Source organism: Hirundo rustica, chromosome 2 (genome assembly GCF_015227805.2).
Source record: "Hirundo rustica isolate bHirRus1 chromosome 2, bHirRus1.pri.v3, whole genome shotgun sequence".
NCBI classification, from domain to species: domain Eukaryota; kingdom Metazoa; phylum Chordata; class Aves; order Passeriformes; family Hirundinidae; genus Hirundo; species Hirundo rustica.
This window is the reverse complement of record NC_053451.1, coordinates 113,461,393-113,480,886: the sequence shown is the minus strand read 5'-3', so window position 1 is coordinate 113,480,886 and position 19,494 is coordinate 113,461,393. Positions and strand designations below refer to the sequence as shown.

Sequence of the window (19,494 nt, the reverse complement as noted above, 5' to 3'; positions counted from 1 at the left end):
GCAGGAAGACGCACTGGTTCCAGCCATGTCAAAAATCAAGGGGGTGTGTGAGTGGAAATCTCTAATATCACCTAAGAACTCTGAGTCCTTGGATATCTTCTCCTGAGCTATCAGAGGACTAGTGTCATTTATGAGGCCACCCATAACTGAGCAGATGGTTATGGCTATGTAGTGCCAGGGCCAGCCTTCTCAAATGTTTCCCTGTTCACATTTCCTAGAGTCATAGATATTGAGCATCCAAGCTGTGGTAACTTTTTAAACTGGTTACTCTCAAGCTCCTCTGATAGTCTCTGCTTCAGTGATCTGTTAAGGTGCAAATAGACCTAAATCAGAGACAGGATCTGAGCTTTCTCTCATATCACACACATTGAGAACTGTAAACACTAGTGAACAGCCCTGTCTGAGAGCAAGATATGTAAACTATCAGCTGAGGAACTGTGTTTCTATATATGACAGGTCATCATTTATCTCTGGGTTTCTCTAGTTACGAATGCATGCTGCACTTTTCTTAGAAAAGGCTACCTTGCTTTATTCTGTCCTTGCACAAAATGTTTAACGTCATAGGCCAAATACATTATTATTTATCCATGTGCAGGGTAGAGGCAGGACCATATCTGGCTGGGCTCTTTTGGCATCTCATGTTATGCTGTAGTGTTTGGATGGAAGGGATGTCCTTTTGTGCCTCAAAGTACTTTTCACTGTGTTTCCGCTACAGTCAAACTCTCCTAAAACACAATATTATTCAATGCACAACTGCTGCTGCTAAAGTAAACAACTGATTTTTCTGCTTTGCCATCAGATTCCAGAGAAGTAGACACTTCCAGGGAGATGTCTAACAAAGCCGTGTCCAGGAGGATTTTTGTCATTGCAATGTGCTACTTTTACTCTAGACAGCGTATGTAGCGACTGAGTGGATCTTCCAATGTCTGGGAAGAGATGTTTTCCCTGAGCCAGCCCTGTTCCCACAGCTGGACTGTCTGAATTCACAGCCTCTCTTGCCACCAGCCCTTCATGAAAACCCATCTTTTCAATGTGCCCAAAGCTGGAGTTCTGAGTATTTGTGGCAAGAGATGGCCAAACTTGGGCCTCCAAAAATTACTAAACTTGGAGTGAAAACTGCACATACACTTTGATTTGGCAAGGCAGGTTTCCTTCTCCAAACTGTCTTTGTTTATTGGTAAAAAGAGCTGATGCATTCAATGGGAACTTGAGCTGATTGATCCTTGATGGGAATGTGACAATCACAAACTTCTTACCCAAACTGCATCTCGTAACCTCCTCTGCGGCAGTGGGGAGGAGGGTTGGGTGGAACTTCTGCGCAGCCTACTGCATCCCTAGCTCTCCAAGGAAAAGGGATGTGGTGTCCTCAGACGGGAAAGTACCAAGTGCTAATTGATTAGGCACGGCATTGTGCGTAATTTACAGGCGGCTGCCAAACATCTTGAGGCCTCATGATAATGCAGGCAAACAAAGTATTGTGTTTGGATCTTTAGAGCACTGTGGAAAGGCATTAAACATTACAGCTGCCCTTTCTGCAGACACAAATGTCCATTTGTGAAAATATGTTGTGGAAAAGGTTTGGTTTTTTTTCCCCTCTCGCCTTGCTGACACGTTTGTGGAAAGTTAACTAGTAGTTATTTGGTGTGATTTTTGCCCTGTGCTTTAACTGACAGCTGTTAAAGTAGTAGTTTCTGGGTTCAACCCAAGGGAGGAATTATTTGTAGGAAGCACTCAAAGTATGTGAAGTTTACATGACCTAGTTTTGAAGCATCTCCTCAGAGCACTCACGGAAATCTTCTCTAGATGTTGACATGCTGATCTCATATTCGTAGTTCGAAGCCCTTACATTCCTGTCCTGCTACCACATGGGATTTGAAGAGCCTTGTTAACCTTGTGTCCTTCAATGCCCCAGATTGTGAGGAACTCAAAGCTGACCTCGGTGCTTCTGGGACTGTTTATTTAGAGGACTGAACTAAGAGTGTGGCATGTTGGTCTTTTATAATCACTCAAGATGCAAACCATCATTTGAGAGATTGAATTGGCAGCCAAGGACAGTGAACACCTCAGAGCAGCTCCAAAACAGAACACAGTTTTCAGAAATTGAAACAATCCTATTTCTATGCAGTTGTTCAGGGATGGCAAGATGTCTGGGCCTTGCAGCCCCCGTTCTGGAGCCACCCAAGATGAAATACCTGTCCTGGGCTAACCAGAGCAAGACATGGGCTGTCTCTGATCCACACTTTGCTGGTGGGAAGCAGTGGTGGTTTTGCCACAATTTGTGTTACCTCCCTGAGCTCTGCTTCATCCCCAAATCCCTGCATTATGGCCTTCAAATGCAAGGTGCATTGGAGTTGAAGTTTCCATTTACACCCGCTGGAGATAACCCTTGACATGAGGATTATTCTCTGTGGGAACTTGTTCATGCATCGCTCAACACGGAAGAGTAAGAGAAAACAGGAACCAAGCTAATAGAAGTGTATTTTAACCAAGGATATCCTAAGTTAGATCCTTCTCTCCCTCCTGAGGAGTGGGACACCTCTGTAGCTGGGCTGAGGCAGCTCTTTCCCTGACTCAGATCAACTCATGCAGGTCACTCTGCATCCAAACTGAGTTGTTCAGCTTCAGTGAAAGCACTATTTGGAAAACACCTGCAATAAAATGGCTTTGTTCCTTGACCACTGTGAAAATTGTAGCCACAGCGAGGTTCTCAGAAGGTGAAATTAAGTGTGTGGAGGAGTATCTCTGAGGACAGAAGTTTCCCATGAGGAAATTCAAAGATCCCCTAGACAGAGCTACCGTGCAGCCCTGCTGGCTCTTTAATTAGGCATTTTGCTTTTTGGGTTGAGACTCTGAAGATTTCATCCAGGTTCTCATGCAGCTCTATCCTGGTGTTATAAAAGGAATTTGTGCTCAGCAAGGCACTGCTGCTTTCCTTGGCATTAATAGATCCCAAGTGTGGGCCCAAGCAATGTTTATGGAATTAGGCTTCCCCAGGGTACACTTATTGGATGGATGACAACACTCTAGTACAAATCAACACACACTTTTCTGCTTCATTCCTCTGTGGTGAGTGAAGAAATGGGGGAGGATGTACTAAAATATGTCACAGCACAGGGACTTAGATGAGTCTTAGGGCTGAAATGAAATTCTGACCCCTGACTCTCTATGCTGATCTCTCTCTATGTATATCTCTCATAGCTATCTTGTAGAGTGGACCTTTCCAGCTAAACCTTTTAGCCCTAAAGCTTTTAATTTCATGCCCCTGCTCCCTTTCCCAGCAGAGGATTTAACAAGTACAAGAGATACAACAAAACATGGGAACGCCAGGGAGTCCCATCCTCACGTATTGTTGCAAACTTTCTTGTCAAGAAAAAATCCTTCCTCATCTTAAACAAAGAAATCGTTCTGTGAAAGAATATTGATTTTGTTATAGGAGACAGTAGAAGCTCTGCTAGATTCTACTTTATACACCTTATCACTGTGGGCCTTTAGATTCATACAGGATCATGCTACCATGGTTTAGTTGAGGTGTTAGGGCTGGGTTGGGCTCAATGACCTTGAAGGTCTCATCCAACCTGGTGATTCTGTGATTCTATTCAAAGACCTCTGAGAAGTATAAGCACAGTGCTACCTATAGTCCTGCCAGCTTCCAGGAGAGCTTAGCCTGCAGCCTGAGTCTTCAGAAGCATTGCCATGAGGTGATGAGTGTATGGGAGTGAATTAACCATGGCATGGCCCTTGCTGGATCTGTGGCAGAGCTGGAAAAGCGGTGACACTCCTGTCTCCATTTCTTCTCACCTTGTGGGGTTCTCAAATGCTTCTGGGCATCTATTTTTTTTTTTTTCTCTCCATCATTGCTATTGTTATTTAAAGAAAATCTCATCCTCTGGGTAATAAGCTGCATTTGGGTAAGAAAACCAGCCAAGTTTAAGTCGGTCTGCCTCAGGGAGGCAGTATATGGAGTTCTGTATGCTCATCCCTTTCCTGATGTCAAAATAAATCAGTCCTTCTTGGAGATACAATGGCAAGGATCTGTTTGGCTCTGGCTCTGATCTCTCTCTGTGGTGACAGCAATCATTGGCCCGACAAGACTATTGGTAAAGGAGCTGAAAGCAATTTTTCTTTTACAAAAAACTCTGGTTCAGAATTTAAGCACATGCCAATGTAGAGCATGGGGTTCTCAGATCTTAGAAGAGAAGCCAGAATTGGAGATTACACTTAAATGCACTTAGCTGAGAAATGTGTTTGGACTGTACAACTAATTAACTATATTCAAAAACTGATTGGAGGCAAAAATATCAAGCAAACAGCAGTCTCCTTCATCTCATTTAGCCTGCTCTTTTCAGCAGCCTTGCTAGGAAATTGTAAGTGAAATAAAATAATATAGAAAATGCCATGGTAACATATGCATGAGGTGGTGTGAGAGGAAAATACATGCAAAACTAAGTTGTAGAAATAATTTTAAAAATTAAAACCCCATAGATTATAACAAATCATGATTATCTAGATGAATAATTTGCCTGTTTTCTCCATCCTTCCCATTCTGTAATAAAGTTGTATTCTTCAGCTACTCTGAGCAAAAGGTGGATTACAACACTCACTGGTGGGAGTGAAACTCTGGGTGTTGGAGTGGTGCAATTAATAACCCCTTTCAACATGGAATTCATACACTGGGACTTCTCCAGCTCCTGTTAGCACAGGCACCTCTGCACCACGCCTTGCTCTGGGCTTAGGATTTGCCTCAAGGTGTTGAGGTGCTGTTTGAAAAAGACATGAGCAGATGCAAACTGAAATTGATGGATGGAACTCTCTGAGGCTCAGGCTGCTTTGAAAAACAAGACTGCAGGTACATTCACAATGCATACATCCCCCAAATGCCCCTGAAAGTTGTCAGTGTTCGATGAGATATGCTCAGTGAAGTATGCTCACGTTCAGTGCGTGTGTGTTTATATTTAATGGACTGCAGCAGAAAAGTACCTCATTGCTCTGAGGACAGTTTATACACGTTTTCCTCTCCCTCCCCTTATTCCTCTCACCTGTTGAACCAAAGCTCAGTCATGGACATGTCCTGGCAACTTTGGCGGCTGTTTAGGGATGCTCAGCTTCCAGAGGAGGCAGTTGCTCTATGGGCTCTTTGTCCTGAGAGGGAGGGAAGGCTGTAACAGTTCAGAGGAGGAAAGTGAGAAGGGTGTGAAAGACAAACCAGCTAAACTCTTTCAAAAGATTCTTAAGTACTCATCATCGAAGCATAGAATGAGTTGGAAGTGTCCCTGAAAGATCATCTTGTTCCAACCCCCTCAGCCAGAGGCAAGGACATCTTCTACTCAACCAGATTGCTCAGAGACACATCCAACCTGGCCTGGATGCTTCCAAGGATGGGACATCCACAACTTCTCTGGGCAACCCATTTTAGTGCCTCACCACTCTCACAGTAAAGATTTTTTTTCCTGATGTGTGACCTACATCTACCCTTTTTCAGTTTAAAATTGTTGTCCTTTGTCCTGTCACTACAGGCCCTGGTAAAAAGTCTCTTTCTTACCACCCCTGAAGTCCCCTCTGAGATCTCCCTGGAGCCTTCTCCAGGCTGAACAACCTCAACTCTCTCAGCCAGTGTTCAGAGGAAAGGTGTTGCAGCACTGACCATTTTTGTGGACTGCTTCTGGATCTCTTCCAACAGGTGTCTGGTTTATGTTAGCAGAAAACTGTAGATTCTATTTACCATGAGAGGGTGGGAAAATCCAAGAAGAGCTGACTGCACCTGTGTCTGTGGTGGTGGTGTTGATTTGCTTTATATTTTTTTTCCCCCAAGGATATAGATGTTTTTTCTTTCATAGAATGAAATATTCTTCTCCCACCCATTCTCACACACCTCCAAACATTGAGTGGCTTCTCTGGAGAAAAAAAGTGTCCAGAACTGGTGACAGTTCTACCAAAAGATCAGTCCCCTGAATATAGTATACACCCATGCAATCTTTTTTTAGGACTTTCCCAACTGGGGAAAGTGTATCAGAGACTTTTTTTGTAATGCTTATCTTGGTAAATATTCTAATAACCTGATCTGTATTACAAGAAGAGCCCTTGGAGATGAAAATTTCTTACTACATCCTCTCCCTTTCCAGAAATAGATAATTTCTCCAGAATGAAAAATCTGAGCTGGTTTATCTTTGCACTACTCACACTTGTACTACCAAGATTAAAGTCCAAGTAATGACAAGCTTTATGATTTAATGAGAACTGAAATCTCTAGCTGTGTCATTTCACTTCTTCCTCAGGATTCACTTTTAGTCAAATGGTGAAACACTTCTATTTAGCTTTCAAAAAGCGCAAAATTATCTGGCATGAGCAGGTTTTTGAGGGGTCTGGGCCAGGTTCACAGGGAGGAAGTGTGAGAAATTGGATTTTGTGCTATCTATTGCTCTGTACTTTACCCAGGTGTTTCTTTCCTACCTTCCTCTGTCCCTGCATTAATTTGGTGGGTACAGTCCCCTCTCAAGGAGGTGACAAACAATCAAGAAGAAAATTAGGTTTTAAGATGAAAAGTTGTCTTAAATGCCCTGTTGTAGGGACTGGCATGTACATCTCTTGCTGTGTAGCTTTTGTGGTTTGTTTTTTATTAATTAATCTAATATAAATCTGTCAAAACCAAGGCACCAATGTTGTTTGAAGCCTACTTGTGCAACAGAAGTTGGTTCTCATTATTTATTTTTTTTCCCAAAGTCTGCCACCACTTGTAACAGAAACCGCAGCGACTCAGGTTGGGAAAACCCTCCTGTGCAGCTGTTTGCCCTCTCTTTCTTGTCTTGCCACTCTTACACTTGACTTCTTCACTGCATGTAGCCTGGATCTCAGGTCCTGTGGCTGTGTGTGTGCTGCTCAGCACCCTGGGACCTCTTGCCTTCCTTTTCAACCGCATTACTCTCTGCCAGTTTGTGAACAGCCACCATTCAGAACCTGAGAAGCCCCCCTGAGCTCCCTTTTTGGTGTGGCTAGGATGCTGAATGTGCTAGAAAGGCAAGAACCTTTGCTCTTGCTCAGGCAACGCTTTGAGGCAGCAAGTGTGATTTGATTGTTTTCAGCCTAGTGTTCATCTCCTGGATTTCACTAAACCGAGACTCCCTGTTCAGTCCCTTCTGCCACTTTAATGGCCTAGGAAAAGCAAAAAGACAAGCTCAGAAACAAAGGCAAAGCGGTGCTCAGTGGGAAAATCAGTTGGAAATGCCTTTTGTTTTAGTAGTGGTGTCACTTTCCATTTTGCAGCCTAAGCATGACCCAGCTGGGAGCCAGCACAGGGGAGAGCACTTACACAGCTGGGAACCCCCTCAATCTGTGGCTTTTCCTCTCAAGCTGTCACCTTTTCCTGACAAACTGTCGCTTATGACAAAGGAAAAAAAAAACAAAAAACAAAAAACAAACCAAACCCTAAGGCAAATCCACACCGTTTCTTTTTCATTTTTTTTCTCCCACGGCTACATCATCTGAAGCGAGTGTAAAAGACCTCAGCCAAAACCCATAGCCCCAGTACTGCGATTTTAGCACTTTCTCGCTCAAAGCAGAAAAGCTGATCTCTTGCTTACCTTTATGAAATCTCCCCGTGCTCCGCTGAGATCCAACTGTGCTGCTGCAAGGAGCTTCTCTCGTGAATGAGGAAGTGCTGGAGAAGGCAGGATGTGAGCTGTGACTCAGAAATCAGCCTTCAGCCAAGCTGAGGAATAAATGGAATTATTGTCAGCTCCCACTTAGTGCATTCAGCCAATGTATGTATGTTGCTTCACCAACAGAAAAAAAGCTTAGGACCATCCACCTTTGAGCTCTTCCCAGAATTTAGCTATTTATGATAATGCAGCCTTTAGGTATTGCAGTTCTTTCTAGCAGGACCGCCTACCTCTTGTCCAATAATTAAACATTTCTTTGCACGGATGTACTGTTTCAGAATGTTCAGAGCAAGGATTTTGCCAGTGTTTCTGAGACAGGCCCTGTCTCTCAGCGTAAGCAGGCACTAAAGACTTTGCTTAGTTCTTTCTATTGAGAAAAGAAAATAATTAAAAGACTCTTAGCTTACAATTAGTTTTGACTGATGTTCATGTATTTGGCTTCCTCTACAGCTGAGCACGGAGGCTACCCCTTGCAGTTTGTAAGCGTGTCTTTCCAAACTCTACAGTGCCAAAAAAAAGCTATTTCATTTATCTGCTCTGCAGTAAAGCACTGCTTTTTCCCTGGTTCTCTGCTTTTGATGTGCAGGTACTGAGCAATATTTAACTCTTATGTTTTCAGCAGCCATGGCAGAAGCCTTTCTTTTTATCCTTGAGAGCTCTTGCATCTCACTGAGCTGTGGGCTCAGCTGTGTGGCTGGCATAGCCTGTTGCATTTCATAAAGAAATTTATGTTTTTCTTTCAATGGGCATTTGCTGCCAAGGGCATTTCTTCACTAGGGTGAGGTTTTTTGCACATAGTTGTATAATTACTCAATTTAGCAATTGTGGAAAAATATATTTGGTACATTCTGTTCAGCACTTATTTCTGGGTAGTCTCACTTGCATTGAATTGAATCTTTCTGACATCTCCCTTTGTTTACTTTACAGATGAATACACACATTTCTTAATGCACTGTTAGTGTTGGACCTTGCATTATATGAACATGCCATAAAAGGCATACACATTAATTTGAGTTATTATTTAAAAAGTATTAAATAATAATTACTCTTAAAAATAAATTACAGTAATATAACCACTGTTCTCATTCATCTCAGCTCCTCCTCTGTTTGGATTAAGTAGAGAGCTTGCTATTTAATCATGTTGGATGAATTTAAATATGAACATGTAACACGCAAAAAAAATTACTTAAACTTTAGAATAAGCCTGTTTGGGTTTTTTGGTTTGGTTGGTTGGTTGGTTGGTTTTTTGGGGGGGTTTTGTTTGTTTGTTTGTTTTTGGATATCAACCTAGAAGTTAACTAATTGAAAAAAAAGTCTAAAGAATCATCTTTCATTGTACTAGAAAACAAACAAAGCCACCCACAGGTGGCTACTTAATTGTTTTTAAAGTAAGACTTGATAAATCAGTCAGCTTCATGGTAGTATTTCAGCAATAGGTAATTTCTCACTCAAATAGGGCTGTAATAGAGTTACTCATTCTCTCCTGTGGCAATGATAATCTAGAGTATTTCCTGAGGCACTTTACTTTTGGAAAGCTTTGAATGTCCCGTGTAATTTATATTCAGATGGGTGGAAGACAGGGCAGAGGAAAAACTTCTGAGTTTGTAGAAGTTACTTTCTCTCTAGCACTGAAACATGAAAGTGGAAGGCTTCCAAGGGTAGAATGAAATACCAAAACCATCTATGTCTGCTCTTATGTCCAGAAAAAGTTCACATTGGTGGTTTTTTCCCCCTCATGCTCTTCTGAGAGCTGCTCTTCTGGAAGATCCTAATCCTACTCTGAGAGCTCCTCTCACAACAGAAGTACTGTCCAAGTTAACTCAGTTGCTGGAATCTGACTCAGAGGCGCCGTGTTCTGCTCTAGATAAAAGAAAATCACTCCATAACAAAGTTTAAGGATGTGACAGTGTTTCATTAATGATTGATAGGCTAATTCCTTCTTTACCTGCTTTGAACAAGCCTAAATGTAAACCATTAGCTGAAGTAACTCCCCTGTGTGTCCACTCATTTCAATAGCCTTTTCCACTCCATCCCTTTAAAATCTTGTCTTTAAATACAAGTTTTTCTTGTGTTTTGCTTTCCAAGAGCCATGGCTTAGTGATTAAGTAACACCTAGCAAAAAAAAAAAAAAAAAAACCACCACAAAAAAATTCTCTAGGATGGAAAGACTACTTGTGTTCCACCTCTGTCTTCCATTCTTTTCCCATGTTATTGCTGCCCTTCCATCTTGCAGGAAGAGGTAGCAGATATGGATCACTGATGCATTCTTTCAAAACCTCTCAGTGTACAAAAATCCAGGAGCCACAGACACCTGAGGTCATTTAGTGGTCTGGAATGAGGGCTGTGAGTCTGGCAGGCATGGCCGAACAGTTTTTACTCAGTTTGATTTTCAGTGATGACAAAGTGATGACAAAGGAGTCATACTCATCTGTGGTGGCTGCTCACCAGGATAAACCTTTCCAGTGTGTGGTTGAGGTTTGGTTTGGAGTTGGTTTTTGTTGGGGATGATTTTTTTCCCAGACTCATCAATGGCTCATGTGACAGAAGTGAGGTGCTGTGGTTGCTCAGAGTTCCACTGTGCTACGCTGAGTATAATCAAACTTGAAAGAAAATTAAGACCTGGCAGCAGTGCAATACTGGCTTATAATTATTTATCTTGACAGAAAGAGAAGACTGAAAGAAATATCTTTTCTTCCCACCCTTCCTGCTCTTTCAACATCGTCCTGTTAAACTTAGCATGGGTTGAGTAACCTGAAAGAAAGTGCTGTTATGGCTACACATTTTCAAAGCCCAGTCATAACTTTTCCAGAGTCCCAAGTGGTAGAGCTTGGAAGGAACCTCTGGAAGCGACCTGGTTCTGTTCCCCTGCTCACGCCAGGTCACCTACTTCATCTTCAGACAGAGCCTCCTGTGTGTGCCCATTTCTTCTGGTCCTGCCACTGGGCACTACTGAAGAGAGCCTGGCCCTGAACTCTTTGCACCCCCCCTGGAATTATTTCCGTACACTGATGAAATCCCACCTGAGCCTTCTCTGCCCCAGGCAGGACAGCCCCAGCTCTCTCAGCCTTTCCTCACAGAAGACATATTCCAGCCTCTTCATCATCCTTGTGGCCCTTCACCCTCTCTTCTTTAGATTAATACATTTATTTTATGGGGAGCCCAGAACTCCAGAAGTGGCCTCATTGGTGCTGAGGAGAGGGAAGGGATCACCTCTCTCAACCTGCAGGCAATATTTTGCCCAGTGCAGCTCAGGACACCTTTACCCTTCTTTGCCACAAGGATACAATGCTGACTTGTGTTCAACATGGATCCTTTTTCTTTCTCTTCTTGAAGACGGGGGTGATGTTTGTTCTCTGCTTCTCTGGCACTGCTCACAATTGTCATCATCCATCAAGGATTATCAAGAGTGGCCTTGAAATGATATCTGCCAGCTCCCTCAGCACTCATTGGTGCATCCCATCAAAACCTTGAATTTGATCAGATTCCAGATGGATTTTGGCTTCCTTAACGTGCTTTTTGCATGCTCAGACAGTCTCTCTGTTCCTTTCATGTTACCCACCCCTGCTCCACCCTCTGCATATTTTCTTTTGTGCCTGAGTATTGCCAGGATCTCCTTCTTCATCCATGTGTTCATCCCATGTAGGCCTCTTGGTTGGTTGGTTGGTTGGTTGGTTGGTTGGGGTTTTGTGTGTGCTTTTTGGGGTTTTGTGTGTGTTTTTTGGGGTTTTGTGGTTTTGGTGTGTTTGTTGTTGTTGTTTTGGTTTGTTTGTTTGTTTGTTTGTTTTTTGCTTCCTACACATTGCAATGAAACAAGCACAGAACAAAACTTTGTTGAGACAAGCTACCAAGCCAACACAAATCCTTAAGCTGACTACAGGCCACTGCCTGACTGCTGGTTTTCAGACCCTGGAGCTCCTCCACCTCAGTGTTTGGAGATGTTCACATGATCAGTACTTTTGTCATGCTGCTTTTAGGGTGTATAAATGTGCTTTCTCCCTTCCATTTGCTATATCCTGCATATTTGCTGAAAGGATTCCAACTGAAGCAAAATACAGCCTGATTTTCCACAGAATTCAACTCTCTCACTTTGTTATCAAACAGTTGCCCACATCTGCTAATTCAACCACTGTGAATCAGATGTTTTCCAACATCAGAGCCAGACTGTTTTCATCACCCATAATTAAATTGATTGAAGAATAAATGGTTTATATATTTTAATTTCCTGTATCTGGGATATAAACTTGCATTCAGCTAAGTACTGGTATAGACTGGTCAAGGGACTTGTGTATTTTTATTTGGTACTATGATTGCATGTTGTAACTTTGCAATATTCCTTTTTCTAATTGTATATTTCCCCTCTGCTTGTGTTTGTTATCTGACTGTCTTCTAAGCCTGCTGGCAGAGTACTCCAAAAAAGTGATTTTTTTTTTTTTTTTTTGCTGTTTTTCATCACATATTGATGATCGTACCAATATTTTATTGGTATTACTTGTATATTTTACTAGTATTACTAATAAATGTGGGTTTTTCTCTTTGTCCTGCTCCTAATTTGTTATCAGATGAACAAAATAATACAGACAGTCTTAACCAAACTGTCCTCATAAAGAAAATGCAAACTCCATTTGTCATCCTGCGCAGAAGACAGCAAGGTTTTTGGGTAAGGCAGAGCAGACCAGCAGTAGCTCTATCTTGCCATTCTCATCTTCTCTGCTTCCTACTGCTAAACCTTAATCCTTCCCCAGTTCAGGTGGAAACAAAAAGGGTGTTTACATGAAGCTGGTGAGCACCTGAAGCTTTATTTGTCATTTTTGGCAGCAGAGTGTGGCTTTCTAACCCGTGCAAAGATCCTGGTTGTGGCTGGTTTACCTTGTTCCCATGTATTTAGCTAATACCTTATGTGGTTAGGACTCTTATCCCAGGATGAAGATGCAGAGATATGAAGAAATAATGAGTTTTCATGCTGGCTTTTGAACCACTTGAGCAACAGTGGGAGAGCTTTCATGGTGCAGCCATAGTAGTAAAAATTGAAGCAGTATGTTCAATTGCAAAGGAAGAGGTGACAGCCAGCAACATTGCTGTCCAAGAGATGTGCTAAGTCCTGGCAATAGGAGAGGCTTGGCAAGAAATACGTATCTGTTACTGAGGCCTAATGACCTGAACATGTAAGGAATGGGAACAAAAATTCAGCTTGATTGTGAGAAAGGAATGAATGTGAAGCTGATTTTTTTGCTACTGCTTTTGTCAGTCTGATCCCTTCAATGATGAAGTTTTTGTTTCTCTCTGAAGTCAATTCTCCCTGCAATGGGTGGCTGCCTAAGGACTCGGGATATCAGGCACTCAGGAGGGAGGATTTGTACTTTTTCTGTAAAGGTGTTGATAGCTGTATTTGCCGCAAGGCTTCTGGATTTTCCTAGGAAATAACAGCAAGAACTGGGATGTGCTGGAAGTGTAATTTACTCCATGTATGGTTGCTTTCCTCCTGGCATAAACAAGACATAAAATGGACGAATTTATGGAGGGACCTGCTTTGCCTAGAAACAGACTCTTGCTAATACTGCTTCCAGGCATCTGTTCCTGTTCGTAGAGAACACCCACCTCTTGAAAGGTATTTAACATTCCAGCCAGCTTATTTGCACTTATGATAGCATTTGGGAATGTAACTGGATTCTTCTCTGGGCCTGTGAATTGTGTAAGCCAGGCACTGAGCAGAGGTACAGCCCCAGCAATGCCATCTGCAGTCCTCCAGTGATGCAACTGCTCAGGCTAAGGCTAATTATAGGAGAGGTTCTTTACTTAGGCATGGCAGGGTGTAGTGGTTTCACGTTCACTAAATTTTGGTCTTGGTACTTACTCTTTCTGTGGGAGAGAGACTAGGGGAAAAACAAAGCAGGCTTAACCTTAAAATAAACAAATAGTTTTATTAACATACACTAAAAGAATAGAAAAAAAGAAAGTTGGAAAAAGGACCTAAAACAGAATGAAACTTCAAAAACACTCTTCCCTCCCCTTACAAACTGTTCACTTTTTTACAAAACAACATGAAGAGACAAAACTTGTAATTTTCGGTCTGTTTCACTATCTGACAATAGTCTTTCATCAATTCATTAGGGGAAGTGTATCTTTTAGAGTCATGGATCCCACTGACAACCAAGAGTTTGTTCTTGACAAACAAGAACAGTTCTCTTGTGGGTTTTAAACTGTCACAAAAAACAACCACCCGGAGAAACCTGCCTTTGTGACCCTCCCAGGAGCAGTTTCCCAAGCTGCTTATGGGTCATGGGTCTTAGACTTTTGCACACTGGGGTGTCACCTTTTAAAGATGAATAACTCCAAAGGCAAAGAGTTCTTCACCTCAAGGTACAGAGATACCTTCTCACTTCTTCACTAGCGCAGGGGGCTTCTCATCTTTATCTCTGTTCAAGCATCTGAAAGGATATTACTTAGTTCATCACAAACACTTTTGCTCAAATCCACACATAAATTAAAACAATCATCTCCCCAAATGCATATTTTCCCCATGATTTAAAGGAATGACTTAAATATAGAGTTCATTTCCATGGCTCAAATAAGAATAGAACAACCAACTCTTCAACCCTCTGTCCTAATAGTCTTTTCACTCTTGCTACTGACTTCATGCTGTTTCTTCTTTATGTTCACTCTGTCCTTTCTTACTCTCTCGGAGATCAGGGCCCAGCAGAGATCTCTCCCTGCTCCAGGGAAGTGTGAAGAAAGTAGCTGTTACAAAACAGCAACCTCTCCCTCCCACCCCCGTTCACCCGGGAGCCGATGGAATCCGGCCAGGCCTCAGGCCAGCTCCCCTCAAAAGGGGGGAGCAGCAGGCCCAGCTCGATGTTACCTGTCTCTCCCTGGCCAAAGACAAGAAGAAAAAGGACCCAGCTACAGGAAATCAAGGGGTTTTATATGGTACTTCCCAAAGTCGCAGCTAACAATTTCAGTGGTCAGAACAGACGCCAGTATTCCAACTAACTCTCTGTTAAGTCGCTGTCTCCTCCAAAGCAATTCCCAGGTCCTGACCTGGAGAATTATTCTACATTCTTCTATAACTAAAAAATCAAACTGTACTAACCCATGACACAGGGATACCCTGAAATCCAAGAGCAAAAACACCCTACAACTTGGTTTATGCCTCACCAAGTGTGCTCTGTGCCATCCTGTGTGTTTTGCCAAGCCTAGTGACTTCATTTCTGAACACAACTGCAGATCAGTCACTCTTGCTGTATTTTGTAGAGAGAGGTTTTTTTGTCTCTGTAGGGTTATGTGTTAATGTAAATGTTAGCAGAAATTAAAGGGCCCATTCTGCAGTAGTTGTCTGCAGTCCCTGGCCTATCAGAAGTTGGTCTAATGGTGGGGGAATTGTTTAGTTCAGCAATGCCTGCTGTGCTGTGAGTGTCCAAAGGCCCTTAAGGCAACACCTTCCCTGTGTCTGTGACCCACAGGGACAGCAAGTTGGGCAGGGATGGGTGAAGTATATACCAGCAACTCTTCAGATCTTGGACCTCACTTTAGCTAAAAATCAATGTTGTAATGCACCCCCCATCCCCGAGTGGGCATTTCTGTATAAGGAAAAGGCTTTCAGCTTACCTTAAACATATAAAGAACCAAACTAGAAAGTTCTGTGTCTTTCGCTTTGTGATTTGCTCAATGCCAAGAGAAAAGCACCTGTTGGACCTTGTCACTATCCTTCAAAGTCTGTACCTGTCCTTATTGGCAATTTACCAGTGGAACCCACCTAGACTATTACATACTAAAAGGACTACACAAAAGGACCACAAAGCTTTTGGGGACTTCCTTAACCTTAAGTGTCAGAATGCTCTCTACACTGTGTTCAACCTGCATTTCTTTCTCTGTGTCTGTTTATGTTTATAATTTTCTTTGCTTATTAAAACTTTTTATTTTACAAAGTGTGTCCGGGGAAGTTGTCTCGCTACGTGATTTAAGCCCTTTCTCTGAACAGGGCTGGAGGTATTGGAAACCCCAATAAATCAATATTTATTTCTAAATTACATGAGAGAAAGCACAATTTTTCCTAATGTAAAAGTTCAGGCAAGCACTAATAACTGTGTGTGTATTTAAGTTGCTGGTATTCTGTCAACCTGTGGGGAGCAGCACCTCAAGAGGGCAAAAAATAGTCTGAGCTATCTTGGCAGTGAACAGGGACACAAGATTTGACATATTGGGGTGCAGGGGAGATAGGAATATCATTCTTCCTCAAAAAATCAACAGTCTGAATGAAAGTGGTGATGTTCCAGTTGTGTTTGCATCTGGTCTGTGACTGTTCTGCCACCCAGACAAGGACATCATGGGAGCCGTTGTGCTTTCTCGCATACTTCCTTGCGAAGTTTAACCAGCATTTGGCACGCTGCTGAATTGCACTTAATCTCTGTCCAAATACACTTCTTTTGTGTGTGTCTGCTTTGTTCTCACCTCTGCAACTGTGCTGATCACTTGCATGGAGCTTCCAACTAAGATAGGATATATCAGAGATATGTTATACAAATATTTATTGCCAGGCTGGGTGCTCTATCCCATCACGTGGGAGTGCAGAGGTTAAGATTAGAGCTTGCTTTGTGTAGTGAGAGATTAATAAAATTGCTGGGCTGTGGAGCCAGGTGTGAGTAGGAGGGGTTTAGGATCCGTTGGCAGCTTCACAGCCAGCTTCTTATCTGGCTTCTGCCTCCGTGCAAAAGTTCAATGGTTCCCTCCTTGCTGTTTGCAGCAGCATTGCCTGGAGACTAAATCAAACAATTCCTTTCCTTGCCTGCTCTTCAACCGCACCCCAAATCTTCTGAAAAAAATGCAGGCAGCGACACACCTCTTGTGCCTGGGATCCCTCATGGCTGTGGGGTGCTCAAGCCTGAACACCTGTGACTTGGGAACACTAAAACCAGTTTTAATGCAAAAAATGGTGTAGTATAAAATACTAGTGGAGGTATTTGACACATGGGTTATCTCCTACTGTTTCCCAAGACTCGAAGGTCTATTGATGCAATAAATGCAGCCGCAGAATCTGGTGGGTTCCTTTGGCCAAGTTTCCTGTTTCTGAGCAACCATTGCTTGACTTCTTTTAGAAATAATTTTTGACCCTGATTATGTTGTGATACGGTAGGAATTGCTCAAAAATTAAGCTATGACACATTATATGAAGATGGCCAGCAGTTGCCACATTGCCAGAAATGCTGATGAAAGGCACTGGCTCGCTCTGTGCATGCCTGATGATTTTGTGGTTAATCACTCCAGCTGGCCAGAGGATATGTTTGTCAATGGGAGCTCTTCTTTAAGGGCCACTTTAGCTAAAAATAAATTAAAACCCAATCATTTCCCCTCACAAACCTTCATATCCTGAGGACTGGCAAATTGTTACTGGGCTGGACCAGATTAAAAGATTTTTTTTCCCCTCTTTCTTTCTTGTTCCTTCTCTCATCTGGGTCAAACTGTCCCATACAAAACAGCGTGGGAAGGCAGCTGTCTGCCTTATGGTAGCCATGAAAAATGCAACTACAAATAATAAACAGATAATCAGAATTTAAGCAGAACAGTTGCCCAAAGTTTGGGAGAAATTATTTATTTATTTATGTGTTTAATTATGTATTCTTTTAAATTTTCCTTCACAAAGGCACCTACCCCTCAGCACTGGGGTGTGCCCAGGACTCCTAATGGGATCCCCACCTGAAGAGACCTGGCACCAAGGCTCAGCCTGTCAGGGATCCCTGGAGAATTCCCTGTCTCCAAAGCCTCAGCTTCTCCAGTCCTTCAGTTTCTGGGCATGCTTTCTGTGTCAGTTGGTGCCAGGAGTGCAGGAGACCTTCCTGAGATGGTGTCCTCCTGCTTCACCCTGTGTGGAATCAGGCAGTGAATTCTCCTGGAAAGTATGGTCATTATCTGGCCAGCCCTCCTGCCTTGTTCAGTAGGTCAGGAACCAATACAGGGCTGGATTTTTCTCATGGTTTTGATTAGAGAATTCAATAACGTGTCTTGATTAAGATAGCAGCCCTCTGTGCTGCAGATACAGCCAGATAGAAATATGAACATGCCCAGACTTAGGTCATGGGAGCAGGGAAAACCAAACTAAAGGCTTTGAAGCAGAGTTTAGTCACACTGATCTGAGCTGGTTAATAAGACTTCCAATAAGGTGAGAAAGATACTTCATGTTTGCCTACTGTTATAAAATAAGATACAGGTCAAGCATTTTGCATCTTTATTCCTTGACCTATTTTTAGTTACGGTAACTGCGATAACTGTAGTGGTGATGCATTTTAGAAGTTAGATAACATCATAATGTTAAGTCTGACTGATAGAAAGATGAATTGAGAGGTGTAGAGTTGCTGTGGAAAAGTCATTTTTTCGAGCAAATCTGATCTTATTTCGAAAATGCAGTCTCAGCCCTGTAAGAGGCTTGACGTGACAGCACAGATCTGGCAGAAGAAATGAAGAAGAAAACATTTGCAGTCACTCCCTGTCCACATTATGGCTGTGTTACTGTTGCTTCTTACTGACAGATTCTTAAAATATTTCCAGTTGGAATGAGAGAGATCATTTTCCTCCTTCAAAAATTTTTTAGAGGTGACTTTTTTTGTGCATTGTAATCCCATTCAAGCTTAGCAAACAGCTTCTGTTGACTTATGATGTCTACTGGAGTGAATGCTGCAAAAAAGTAGACTTTCCAGTCCAGCAAGTGGAAAAAGGTCTCTGCAAGCTGGGGATATGAGTGTAAGCACCAAGACAGCTACAGGCAGCTTTGTGTGACTCTGAGCATGACTCCGTGTCCAAGTTTGTCAATTAAACAATCGTCCTAAGCAGCACTCCTTGGAATTACAGAAAAAAGCAAATTAGTAATTTATTAGTAAATTGTTGGGACCTGTTTTGGGGAAGTTCAAAGGATCATCCATCCATTGCTACACAGCAGTTTTCTGTGTAGAAGAGAAGCTCTTTCCTAACAATATGCGAAAAAAAGAGTTTGTGATTAATAGTGATGTCACATGTAGCTACCAAGGCCTTGTGTTTGCCAGCAGGGAGGATGGTTCACATACAGTAATTATCCTAATTGGTGCTGATAACACAGGAAATGTTTGAAAACATTTTTCCAGTGTTGGGAGGTGATTGCACAAACTGACATGTTGTCACAGAGGTGTGTCCTGAAAGAGGAATGGCATGGAAGCTACTGCTCTGCAATTCCCTGGGATGCCAGATGCAGAGGAGATCACCTCAAAGAACATGTGGGGTGCCTTTTATAAACACAGAATGGGTGAGTTGGGAAGGGACCACGGTTGGTCACCCAGTCCAACCTCCCTGCTCACACAGAGCTCCCTGGAATGGGTTACTCAGGATTGTGTCCAGACAGCTTTTGAGCATCTCCAGGGAAGATCTCCAGTCTCCTTGAGCATCCTGTTCCAGTGGTCAGCCACCCTCAACAAACAGTTCTTCCTCATTTCAGATGGAACTTTGTGTCCACCACTTCCTGCCCGTTCCTCTTGTCCCATTTCTCAGCACCATGGAGCAGAGCCTGCTCCATGCTCTGACCTCTCCCTGCAGACAATGACAGATGTGGCTGAAGTCCTCTCTCAGCTGTCTCTTCTTGAGGCTGAACAGGCCCACCTCCCTCAGCGAACTGGAGGTGCTCCAGTTCCCCAGCCACCTTGGTACCCTTGTGTTGAGTCCTGTTTTGAGGAGGCTGAAATCTGATCACCCCCTTTTGATCTAAAAACCTAAGACTCCTCCCCTAGAATGAATACCTGATAAAACCCACCAGCCTGCCCCTGCTCGCCCTCTTAGTCTTCACCCCTCTTCGCTCTCACCCCCTCCCCGGACCAGGGTAGTGGGGAAT

The 19,494-nt window shown here is 42.8% G+C and overlaps 1 protein-coding gene across 2 annotated transcripts in view; it reads right to left on the bottom strand.

Annotated features, from left to right (window-relative positions):
* The window catches only part of LOC120748866 (V-set domain containing T-cell activation inhibitor 1-like), a 30,381-nt gene extending 22,765 nt beyond the window's left edge, over positions 1 to 7,616 (bottom strand). For both annotated transcript variants that reach the window (XM_040055753.1, XM_040055750.1), the window contains exons 1-2: positions 7,575 to 7,616; positions 5,037 to 5,156 (exon numbers count right to left, since the gene is read on the bottom strand). The gene's annotated coding sequence lies outside the window, so the exon portion shown is untranslated. The remainder of the gene's footprint in view (positions 1 to 5,036; positions 5,157 to 7,574) is intronic.
* Positions 7,617 to 19,494: the final 11,878 nt, after the last annotated feature.